This window comes from Pipistrellus hanaki, assembly GCF_964339955.1.
Source record: "Pipistrellus hanaki genome assembly, chromosome: 7".
Taxonomy (NCBI): Eukaryota; Metazoa; Chordata; class Mammalia; order Chiroptera; family Vespertilionidae; genus Pipistrellus; species Pipistrellus hanaki.
In genome coordinates this window covers 36,534,556-36,548,069 of record NC_140509.1, presented here as the reverse complement: position 1 = coordinate 36,548,069, position 13,514 = coordinate 36,534,556, and the positions used below count along the sequence as shown (strand labels likewise).

Genomic DNA, 13,514 nt, shown 5'->3' with positions numbered 1-13,514 from the left:
AGTATGCAGCATAAATATGGCTACACTGGCTAATGCATTTCCTATGTAGTTGTTTATTTATCATATTCACTACTTGCATATATACATATTTGTTATTTCTTTTAATAATGAACACAGCATGAATTTCATTAAGCAAATGTTCTAGAATATTGGGGCCACCTACTAGTATATTTGCCAAATCCAACATCATTTCCAAGCCACCAAATTTATTTCTATTTTAAAGAAGGGAATTTTGATGTACAGAGCAAAAAAGTAACATTTTGCTAATGCCCCACTGTATGTCAGTGATGGAGCTGGTAATAAAACTCGAGTTCTCTGAATCTCCAATTTAGTGCTCAATTGAAATTGCATTCTTCACTCAGTGAAAGCTAAATGAGAAAATAAAAGTTACACTCTGAATTTACAGGAAATGTCATGCCAGACTAATGTCACTTATTTTACTCCTTATAACTCAAGCATACTTCAAGTACTATTTATTAAATAACCTGTGAAGGTCATTTCATGCAACAGTGCAGTGTTTGAAGGTTGTCAGTCACAAATACTATGAAATATTAACAAAAGACATTTTGCGAGCCTTCTCTCCCTTGCTGATAAAATTAATAGACCACTTACCTACTCTAGTCTCCTAATAAAGTTTTAAGGACTTATTTAGTCAAAACAATAGTGCTGATAATAAGTAATATTATAAATAATGAAGTAGCTTTTTTATCTGCCAAGTGATAATCATGATAATTTGACAAATATTATCCTATTGAAACTTCTCAGACAACAGTGAGATTAGTATTATTACATTATCATTATTATTATTGCTTTAATATTGATTAAAATAAATCTTTGAGCATTCAATTCATATAATTAATTAACAGAACCAAGTTTTAAGTTCTACTTTCAGATCAACATCTCTTATGCTGAGAGTAAGAGATTATCCTAAAATCAATGGATTTCAAATTTAATAATAAATATGAAGCTAAATTTAAAAGAAACTGTTTAGCCGAAACCGGTTTGGCTCAGTGGATAGAGCTTCGGCTTGGGGACTGAAGGGTCCCAGATTCGATTCCGGTCAAGGGCATGTACCTTGGTTCGGGCATATAACCAGAAGGGAGTGTGCAAGAGGCAGCTGATCGATGACTCTCTCTCATCGATGTTTCTAACTCTGTATCTCTCTCTCTCTTCCTCTCTGTACAAAAATCAATAAAATATATTTAAATAAATAAATAAATAAATAAATAAATAAAGGAAACTGTTTTTACCATTCATACTTTCCGTGTCATCCAGAATACTCTACTAGAGACACACAAAACATTTGCAATCTATAGTACAAATTTTAAACAGGTATGTTATTTATCATCACAATAAAAAAGAACATATATTTTATTATTTAAGAAAAACCTAACCACTTAAGAGTTCAACAAATGCTTTTTTATATTTTATATTTTATTTTAATATACATAGTATTTACCAAAAGAAATAAAAGATGCCATATAAATCATCATAAAAGTATGGTTTAAACTAGGCAGAGAATTACCTTAGTTTATTTCTTTTCTTTGGCTAAATATTTGTAAAGGCAGTTAGTGTCTGTAGAAATTATCAAAAAGAAGAGTAAAAGTAGCATAAGACTGTTGAAATATTTAAAGGTAACTAAAAACTTTCACACACAAGAGTCAGACATCTTAAGAATAAAGAAGAAACATGTCAAATAAAACTGTAAAACCAGATACTCTAAAAGACAATAGATAGGAAATAGAACATTAATAATTCCTGACTAAAGTAACAGAAGGAGATCTGGCAACACACAGAGTGTGAAATCCCTCACACTAGGTATATGCAATGTTTCTGAACCTTGGATCCTTATGAGACTCAACTGCGGAGCTTTTAAAAAATCATCTATCCAGAATACTTTACTAGAGACAAAAAACCTTTGTGTTGCTGCACATCTACCTTTGAGATTCTGATTCAATTAATAGATCTTGTACCTATAATTTAAAAACCTAGCCAGTCAAGCAAACAAACAAACCTCCTTAAGAGATTTTGATGGCTATTCAGTAATGGAAAAGCACAAATGCATCAGACCAAAGCATCCTACAATCTTAATTCCAGGTGGCAGATATATTTTACATTCCATTGCATTTGGGGTATAGAGTTCCTAATTGGTGCTTACTTAGTTCAAAAGGAATAGAGAAGTAAAATAGGATGTAGAAGAAAAATCTGGCAAAAACCTACTTATCTGATGGAAAACACACACACACACACACACACATGCACACACAAATTAAATAATAAACGATAGGATTACAAATATGACTATATCTCATTTTTTTTTGGTTTTGTTTTTTAAATCCTCACCCAAGGAAATTTTTTCCATTGATTTTCAGAAAAAGTAGGAGAGGGAAAGAGAGACAAATATCAATGTGAAAGAAATACGTCCATTGGTTGCCTCCTGCACGCTCCCTGACCAGAGACTGGGCTGGGAGGAACCTGCAACTGAGGTACATGCCCTTGACTGGAATTGAACCTGGGACCCTTCAGTCCACAGGCCAGCTTTCTTTCCACTAAACCAAAATGGCTATCTAATTTTTTAACCCAAAAATCTTAGTATAAAACACTTGGCTAAAATAAGTGTTTGAGAAGTTTGGAGAAGGTAAGTTTATAATTGTTAATTTATATGTAACTAATATGAAAATGTTTTTAGTGAAATGTACCAAAAATAAATATACAGAGAAACTGATCCTGTTATGTTACCCTTCATAGTATTGAATAAAATGTTGGCCTGTGAAGCATAAAATCTAGACTATAGAAAAAGAGATGTAAATTTATATTTGCATTTTAATTTTTGAAAATTGAAATATAAATTTAAATATAATCTAACTCTCAAAAATTATAAGAAAAATGTGACCTAATGAGGTTCTTCCTTAATTTCTAAAACAATGTTTTGTACATAAGGAGCTTTTATTATTATTTTAGGTGGCCGTGGGCTTCTAAAAAATATAACTCTGTCTATTGACCTGGAAGGGGAAAAAAAAGGATGCACCAACAATAGAGAATAACAGAGCTGCTGAGGGAGCTGGTTTATAATATATGGCTTTTAAAGTGACAAGATTATATTAATCATATTAAGCAATCAGTATAGTGTGGACACTTACTAATTGGAAGAAAAGCTATAAACTAACCAGTCCAACTCACCATTGTACAGACATTTTACCTCAGTCCATTTTAAAATAGAATGAAGTAAAATGTCCTGATCAAGAATAATACAAAATAATTTGATAGGAAGAGTATTAAGCAAGTTAGGGCTCAGGGTAGCCTGAATATAATAGTCAAGTTGTGATGACCATAAAGCTTCACAAAACGCTCTGCCAGCACAAGAACAAAAAGCAAGGACCAGTGCCAGAGGCTGAAGAGTTTACCGAGGGCTCACAGAGGAGCATGTTCTACAGCTTGTATTTGGCTTCTGCTATCCTAGTGACTGAAATCAGAGAATACAGAGTGTCCCCCAAAATTTATACACTATGAATAATTATAAAGTCAGCATTTATTAGCATACAGTTCATTTTTAAAATTTAAAAGAATCTACAGAAATGAATAAGTTTTTTTGTCAATGACCGTTTTCAAACCCATGACTATTTTGTTCTGGTCCAGGCACTGGTAATATGAAGCAATATATTTGAAAACATCAAGAATAATTTAATTCAGTATTTGTGTGCCCTCAATTCATTGACTATTGCTGGTTATTACATCGTAAACTTTATTTTTTATATATTCCTATACAAAAATAAGTGTAGTGGCACTTTAGGAAAAATTTTCTTTGTTCAAACTTAGTCTGGCTTCACATTATTTCAAATCAGTTAAACCTGAAAAGGAGTGAAAATTAAGTGAGTTATCAGTTATCTTGGTATGCATACACTTGTTTGGGCACCCTATATTTTCCTTAAATTAATTTTCATTTTCATAATACACTTAAAAAACATTATAGTAAAAATGTTGTTTTAAATAAATTAATCAACCACTTTCTCATTTGCAATCTTTGAACTGTCTTTGGTTTATTAATATTTAATAGAAACTATCAATGATTATGGGAAGATAAACTAGATTTAAATCTCACTGCAGAAAAAAAATCACTATATAAATGATTTGTTATGTGTTAAACAAGAACCAACTATTTACATTATTGTAAAATATCTGTGTACACCACACTTCCCCCCGCTTTTTTTCTTTTATCATCCACCCATTTGCAAATCATTCAGACCATTTTCCCAAACAATACTTGGATAATAGTTTGCTAATTCTCCATCTCCCTATGTCTATAGTAGGGGTGTCGAACTCAATCAGAGAAGGGGCCAAAATCTAAAATCCAGCCTAAATCGCGGGCCGAATGGTTTACTGAACAGTCATAAACTGACAATGTCATAAACTGACAGCGGAGTGCAGTGATGACAGCGCGGTGCGGGCCACATTGCAAGGCCTGGCGGGCTGGATTTGGCCCGCGGGCCTTGTGTTTGACACATGTGGTCTATAGGAATGGTTCATAGGCAATGAGACAATCTTCAGTGGCTCTGTAGGACCCAGGCGAAGGCAGAGAAGAGGCAGTATTACCTCTGGCCTGGGTGAGTGGGTCTAATTGAAGTAAAAGAGTACTTGAGCAGTCTATGGTAACACCAAAATATTGGGCATCAGAATTAGCACTATAACATGGGAGCCCAAAATAAAAATGAAGGAGGAGAAACCAAGACCAACATCATTTACATCACAATTTTGGCTTGGTTCAGCTTTGTGACATGATGATTTAATAATATGTACACTAGTTAGAAGAGGCCAACATGTAAGCAAGCCTTGCAGATTACTTCCAGTCCTCAGATCCATAAAAAACATGTTTATTGACTGATAATACAATAGTTGCAGAGCAGAGAAACTTTTCTAAGGAGTGGTAGGTAAGCTTAAGGAGCAACAGAGTGATATATTTTACATTTTTCAGACATATGGATGCTATCAATAAATTAGGTTAAATTTGTTCTTCAAATTATATAAATGAGGACAGATTTCAGTTGATTTGATGCCATGGATATTTCTAAGACTGATAAAAATTTAAAATTAATATGAAATTTGATGGCAGGAACTTTGAACTTTATGGGTTTTAGAAGTTACAAAGTCATGGAATAAATCCAACCATATGGCAACATTAGTGATGTAATTCGAATTTTGTAGTACCTACATATACCTTAAAGATTTTTTCCATACATAAAAATAAAACTTTATGACATTAGAAGGTAAGCTTTTTAAATAAGCTAGACATTTACAACTAAAGGAAAGAAATCATTTAAGCAATTACATTTAAAAATGTATAGCTTATTTTATCATATGCTTAAAACTAGGTTCTGAATCATTAAAAAATATATACAGCAGATTTTGTTTTATATAGACCTTAAGTATTTCCCATTTATAATGAAACATAGAAACCTCCATCTTGGGTAAAAAACTTTGTAACCTTGCTATTCTGGCTTCTGTAATAATTTTCTTGCTTAAATAATAGAGAAAAATAAGACTACTCCCATTCCAGAGAGGCCATAAACTATGCCCCAGACAGAGTTGTGAGTGCTGGCTCCAGGCCAGGCTTTGAGATATGGTCTCACGGCCCTGTCCCAGCACCAGCACACAGTACTTCTTTCTCAGAAGGCCTGGAAGTCTCATTCTAAATTTGGAAGACAAAGAACTGAAAAGCATATATATAGGAAAGACTTCCTCTATTTAGGACCCAGAATTTGACAGAGACACTCTAAGTAAGCCAGTACTAGTATAATAATAAAAGACTCCAAATAAATTTGGCTCATTGATTAAGTCGTCTTCTGATTTACAAGATAACACTAATAGAAATAACTTTTTGATAAAAATCATGAAGCTCAATGCTTTTCTACATACATTAAGTCTTTTTTTTCTAAACCCAAACATATTTGTGCAAGTTCTTCAAATGTTTAATAGTAGAAAATTATATATAGCTATGGAGAAAGAATAAAAAATTTTTTAATAGCATATAATGTAGGCTAATTTATATTTCTTCTTTTTTCTATAGAGTTTATATCAACCAAGTTATAATAAATATTAAAAGATCAATTGTTTATTTTCCGCCTATTTCTAAGAATTATTTTTTGTTTACTTTTTGTTGTTAAGAGTATTACAAATGTCCTCTTCCCAAAATTGTTAACCAAGATTTAGAGCATTACAGAACAATAAATTAAACCTCTAGGGAGCTGAAACCGGTTTGGCTCAGGGGTAGAGCGTTGGTCTGCAGACTGAAAGGTCCCGGGTTCGATTCCGGCAAGGGCATGTACCTGGTTGCGGGTACATCCCCAGTAGGGGGTGTGCAAGAGGCAGCTGATAGATGATTCTCTCTCATCAATGTTTCTAACTCTCTATTCTTCTCTCTTCCTCTCTGTAAAAAAATCAATAAAATATATTTATTTAAAAAATTAAATTAAATTAAAAAAATGAAAAAAAATAAACCTCTAAGGAACATTCACAGAAATAATATAAAATAATAGAAGACTGGGCTAAATGATCTCAAAGTTTATCTCATTTTCAAACTTAAAGATCCCATTGTATCTTCCATTAACACCAACTAGGACACATAGCCAGTTGGTATTGCCTAGAATTTTTATAGAAACAGGCAAAAGTCTCAGAATCTTCCTAAATAAGCTTGTTCTGGGTCTTAAACTGGTATAAAAAATAAAATAGGAACATCTTTCTGACCTTAAATTCCATCATTTCATCTAGCTCATTTTTTGGCTTACCACCAACTCAGAAAACTTATTCATTATAATGTGGTAGAAGTAAGAACATGAATTCTAAAACTGAACTGTCCTGATTGTCAACCCAGCTTTGCCACCCTTGGGCAAGTTTCTTGGCTAATCTGTAACATAGTCTCTTTATTTTATTTTTTTCTTTCTTTCTTTAAGAAAATTTTTTTTTTCTTTTCTTTTTTTTTTCTCTCCCATTTTAGTCTCTTTAAAATGTGGATAATGTTATTACCTACCTCCTAGAGCTATGGTAAGAGATACATAAATTACATGTTTGAACATTGCCTGACACATAGCACATGTTGCTATTATTTAGCAGGTGTTTGCTATTATTACTATTCTCTTACCCTTTAATTTACTTATTTAAAAACAGAAAAACTGAGTAGAGTTAGCATGAATTTGAAATTCACAGCCTGTCTTTCCTCAGCATCACTTCCCACCAAAGACATAATTCAGTAATATTGTAACAGAAAATAAATATTAAACTCTAATTATTCTTTTTCTTTTAACATTTTAAACAATCATGCTGCTTGATTTGATGAAAAATAAATATTTTTCCAGGATTAGTTAAAAATAAGTACCCTCTTCTCTAGGAAGAAAGTACTAAAGAACTATAAAAATTTGTTTATAAAAATTGGTTCCTACCTGTTTTTAAGTAAAAGTAGTTTTCTTTAGATAATGATGATGAGTCCAGTTAAAGTAGGTCTCTGAGATTCTACCTGATAGATCACCAAATTGAGGTTTGAAATGCATCTTAAAATGGATAGAGGCTGGGAAGTTAGAGAGCTTTGGGTGGAAAAGTAGCAGATTAGAGGGAAGAGATATAGCAAATGCAAGAAAATAACACTCGAGTTCTTTCTGAAAAGCACTAAGAGAGTGTGTAAGAGAAGGAATATCACCAGGATATTATTTCAGTGTCCATAAGACATGTTGAAAGAGACTAACAGATAATCAGATTTGTATAAATTATAAACGAAGACTTTTAGGGGTTGCCACTGAACTTTAGAATGTGAAGCATCTATTTCCCCCTTCTAGCAAGAGTAGCCTGATTTTCTTTGAAGGAATTTTATTTCTCCTCAGAGGGTAATAGCAATGCTGTTGAGGTGGGCCGAACAGACTTAATCCAGTCAATTCATCTCATCACTGTGGCCTTGGTATTCAATTTAGGCTGACCCATAACCCAATTCAAGCCAGGAAGACCACAGGGAAGTTGTCTTTGTTCTATCTTCTGTGTGAATTAGTGACATATCAGGAGGTACAGGATTGCAATCATTATAAAAGGAAGTCCAGGAATCAGCCTGTGAAACTGAAAAAGAACACCAAAGCTGTGAAAGATGGAGCAAAAAGAAAGAAAAAATTAGGTACCTATGACTTATTCACTGTGCAAAATCATAGAAGCGCCCTTTATCTGGACTGCTGAGTTATAAAGGTCAATAAATTCATTTGTAGTTGTTAATTATACTAGTTTTTGTTGAGTTTTCTGCAATTTGCAATTAAAGAAAACCTAACATAAATACAAGTTGCAATTTCATGAATGTATCCTAGGCTTGCACGACTTGACTAACAAATGCACAGATGTGTAAGAATTTTGTTCATTGTAAACAATGCATCCTCTTAGCTGACATCTCTGCTGAAATATGTCACAAATTTGCAATCAAGCTCTATCTGGTGACTCCACAAGAACCTCTGTGAGGTTAAAGAAAGCATGCTAGGTTAACAAACTGGGATAAGACAGCAGGAAAACATTACAGAAAAATACTTTTTTAGTCATGTGTAACGATCTTAAGTTCTATTCTAATAATCATAGCAAGCACAAAGAAGTTTAGTTCTATATTCTCATTTAATGATAGCACACTGGAGGACACACACACACACACACACCTATTCTATTGCACCAAAAGAAAGGCATAAAAGTGGCATATGCTTCTATCCCTAGCTACACATCTTAGTCAGCATGGCCATATCATATTTTCTTTTGTATTATTTGGAATGGGAATCACTGTTTCCTGAAATAATAAAAAAAAACTGATGTCAGTCACAAAATCTCATCTGGTAGGCTCTGTGAGGTCTGTTAGCTTACCAGATAATCTTTCCTAAAGATTCATCTTCATATTCTAAAACATGAATTTGAAATTTATTATTTAATATTTTAAATAATTCTTTGAAATCCAGGATACCAAAAATGGTTTTCAACATAATATCTTTAGATACATAAGTTCTCTGTGTGTGTTTATTTTTTTAAACAATTTAGTATATTGACAAAATATATTAGATCATTTCATAACATTTGAAATATTTGCATAATCACAACCAAAAAATCTCAAAATCTTCTAAAAAGCTTTAGAAATTTTAAATGATTGCAAAGAGTAAATATATACATATTCAACACCTACTTTACATCCACTTTACATTATATCACTGTAACTTTATCCACCAGAATTCCCACAGTTTTAAATTGTGTGTGTGTCGGAGGGAGATGGAAGGACGTGGTATGATGGCTTTTGGTTCGTTGCTGTGTCTTCTACTCTGTAAACTATGAAAGGGCAGAGACAAAGACTGCTGGTCTGACAAAATAAAAGAATCTCTCAATATCTACTTGCTGAATGTATAGGCGAATAAATTAATTGATGAAGAAATGAACTGTATAGGTGAATAAATTAATTGATGAAGAAATGACTAAGTAAACAAGGGTCATCCTATAGTTAGCACTGATCTAACAATGAAGATAAATGCTGCAATGACATTTTCACATCCTTGTTGAGTAATTGCCATTTATTTACTGGACAAATATTTATTGAGCAGCTAGTTTATGCAGCAGAATAATGTTGAGCAGACCACCATACACAGCAATGTGATCTATGGCAACCCCTACTCTTCTGAGAGAGAATAGCAGGCTGCAGAACATGTATAAATGGGCTAAATGGGTTGCGCTTTGAAAAAATGGTTACTTTTTTTTTTTTTTTTTTTTGCCAGGTTCTGAAAGGGATTGTTTTTCCGTTTGGCAGGTTCTGAGAGGGATCATTTTTAACACTATCTCAGGGAAAGTTGTTTCAAAGGAAAACTGCATTGGATGGACTTAGACAAAGAAGACCTTGTTCAAGACTGACCACACTAGGGAGAGAGACTGAACTCAGCTACACTGAAACTAAAGATGAAAGTATTGTAAACTCAGGTAAATTAGTGGAAAATTCTGAAGGATAATATAGGGGAGATTGGTCAGTGGGATTAGTCCATTTGTGTTTGCTAATTTTTGTTTATTGATGTTAGGCTCCAACTCTCTCTCAGAAACTGGGAGATGCCTGCTATCTTTCTTGATGACTACATAACAGAGATGACTCCCTGGTTCCTCAAACTGTCAAGTGGGTGTGAAAACATTTAAATGACAAAAAGGCAGAGAAAATTCACAATTGAACATCTTCTCTCTCTTTTTTTTCTTTACTAAGGTATTACTTGTCCTAATCCCCTCATTACCCCCTCCCCCCCCCCCACCCATTTCCTTACCCCCTTGCTGTCTGTGTCCATTGGTTAGGCTTATATGTATGCATAGAAGTCCTTTGGCTGATTTCTCCATCTTACCCCCCACCTTTCCCTACCTTCCCTCTGAGGTTTGATGGTCTGATTGATGCTTCTCTGTCTCTGGATCTATTTTTGTTCATCAGTTTATGTTGTTCATTATATTGTATAAATGAGTGAGATCATGAGATATTTATCTTTCTCTGACTGGCTCATTTCACTTAGCATAATGTTCTCCAGTTCCATCCATCCTGTTGCTACAATTGAACATTTTCTACAGAAAATGCTCTGAGAAAAGGAAGGTCAGGGGTCTAGAATCAGAAAAAAACAAAACAAACCTGTCCAGTTTAGTGAAGCTGAGGAGAATGTTAAGGCCATTGTGATCAGTCCCAAGGAGAATTGGTCACCTTTGCGTGTTGTGTTGCCTAGAACCTAACTAAAAACTTTAGCTGAAATTTAGAATATTCACATTTAGCAAATTCTCATGTAAACCTGTGGCTTCATTAGCTTCTGTAGTCTACCAAGGAAGTGATATTTTTTCTTTGAAAGATATTTATCCCAAAATACAAAATGATATTTGTTTTCATGAAATTTTTTTTGGAAACAACATATTTTTGGAGCTTTGGGGTGTTGTAATAAAATGAAGGTGTCTAATTCAGTGAAAAGTTTTAACAAATCACACACAAAACAGCATACAAAGAAGGAATCTCTGTTCCATGATGCTTCTGCTGTCCAGTTAGAATTCTCTATGCTCCATAGAGGGCTTAAATTTATTGCCACCTTTCACTTCCTCACCCCAAACCTCACCATTATTTTAGACACTGAGTAAAATAAAAGACTTGGAGAGAATTACAAGAATGAAGCCACATGTTCAACCATGATCATTTAAACTCTGGTGGTAAGGACATGATAATTTGTATGTGACTTGAAATCAAAGATAGGTTGGAAGGAATATTTTTGGTGTGATAAAAAATAAATATCACAAGCTTCCATGTTAAAGTGACCAGTGCTTTATCTAACAATACACTGTTTTGTTCATTTCTTATATTTGTAGTTCTTAGGAGAGTTCTAAGCCCATTTGGTGTAGGAGTTAGACTCTAGAAATGCACTGAAACCAAACAAGTACTTGAGACAAGAAGGAAAACCTTTTCCAATGACTGTGGCCAATTCATTGTTGACTTGAGCCAAGAGAGTGAAACTGAGAAAGCCTAGATATTTTTGTAAAGAACCAAATAATACATTTTCTCGGTCAAAATAAGGTCAACAAACTTCAGTGTTTGTCATATTAAAAGAAAGACCATCACATCATCAGTAGTTTAAGACTACATTAATTTTCCTCAGATGTTGAAAGACTATATTGGTAATGCCAGAACGTGTTTCTTCCCTGTTAATTCCAGGAATTCTACTTTTCTATGATGTGTGTATGTGCGTGCATATAACAGCTCTAATAAAGTATCCGGAGGAAATAAAACTAGAAAAAGGTTTTAACTTAGATGTATCATATTGGTAGTTAAGAGAGAAACAGAAACAGTATACATGAATGAGTATACATGAGAAATAGAAAACACTTGTGTGAATGAAAATATATTTAAATTGTGATCACCTATAACTGGTGAAATATTAAGAAATCAAAAATAAAAACTCAGGCAGTGTACTCAGGTGGGACCAGGAACTCAGTCGCCACCTCTGCAGTGGAGGAGGGGTTGGGGGGTGGAGAGATGTATTTTCCACAGAGTCCAGGGCAGGAGCCTGGACGCGGTTCCCACAGAACGGGAAAGGGAATGGAAAGGCCCATTCTACTTCGTCCAGGGTGCAAACCCAGAATTTGGACTGATGAAGGCCTGGTCCACTGGGGATTGTGACAACGGTGGAGATGAGTGGGGGCAGGAGATTCGTCTAACTGAGCAAGCCATTCAGGCCATCAACAAGCTGAACCCCAAGCCCAGATTCTTTGTTCTGAGTGGGGACCTCATCCCTGTCCTGGATGAAGGACCTGCAGCGGCTGCTCAGGAACGTGGACAGCGGCATCCCGCTGGCATACTCGGCGGCGGCCTCGATGCGGGCAACGTCCCCCACGCCCGGAGACCATCGCGGAGTTCCAGGAGACTTCGGGAGACGACTATTTCAGCTTCTGGGTCGGGGCGTCCTGGTCCTCGTCCTCAACTCCCAGTTTGTGTAGGACGCCTCCAGCAGCTGAGCGTGTGGGGCAGCAGAAGTGCCAGCACGCCATCATCTTCCAGCACATCCCCCTCTTCCTCCAAAGCATCGGCGAGGACGAAGGACTACTCCAACCTCACCAAGACTGCGTGGAAGGAGATGGCAAACAAGTTCGCCAAAGCAGCTATCAAAGCTGTGTTCTGGGGCACTACCACAGGAATGCTGGGGGTGCCTACCAGAACCTTGATATTGCGGTGTCATCTGCCACTGGGTTCCAGCTGGGCAAAGATATCCACGGGGGTCCCAGTAGTGGTGGTCACCACTGAGAAGATCGTTCATCTGTACTATGGTTTGGATGAGCTGAGTGAGAGGGGAATAGAAGGTGACCTGATGGACTTCATGAAGGAGAAATGATTGCCGTTATGATCCAGTCACTTCCACTTCCACTTCCATTGTCTATTAATTTTGCCAGAAACAGCAGCTGCATATAATCCTTCTAAATAAAGAAATATTCAGGCAGATTTGTGAATTTATGACCTTTGCATAAATCAAAGAGCTGGATCCTATTCTGAATTACATTTGAAGTAGAAGTGTCCCTTTAAGAAAGAGAAGCGGCTGGATGAGGGTTGAAGCCTGGGAATAAGAGAACAAACAATGCTGGACTATCTCTGCATGTTTGAATAAACTTTCCTAATGATGTGTTTCTAAAACAAACAAACAAACAAAAAAAATACACACACACACACACACACACACACACACACACACACACACATATATATAATATTTTAGAGGCCCATTGCATGAAGTGATTCGTGCAATAGGCCTTCCTTCCCTTGGCTTCCAGCATCGGATTTCCTCCAGCACCCAGGAACCAGGCCTTCGCTCTGGCCAGTGTCTGCAGTCTTGTCTTTGCTGTGGCCAGAGTGCAGCTCCTGTAAATCCCTTCGTTTCCCCCTTGCCCGCCCTCCCTCTCATAGCAGGCATCAGGCCCCACCCAGCCACTCAGCCCCTGGGGCAGCTGGGCAGCTGCCATCTTTCTTTTTCAAATTTGCATAT

The 13,514-nt window shown here is 35.5% G+C and overlaps 1 pseudogene across 1 annotated transcript in view; it reads left to right on the top strand.

Moving 5' to 3' along the window:
* Nucleotides 1-12,869, top strand: part of LOC311625851 (serine/threonine-protein phosphatase CPPED1-like) — an 89,773-nt pseudogene extending 76,904 nt beyond the window's left edge. Inside the window, exons 2-3 of the transcript in view lie at nt 11,696-11,804; nt 11,945-12,869. The product of the transcript in view is annotated as a serine/threonine-protein phosphatase CPPED1-like (transcript). The remainder of the gene's footprint in view (nt 1-11,695; nt 11,805-11,944) is intronic.
* The last annotated feature ends 645 nt before the right edge of the window (nt 12,870-13,514 follow it).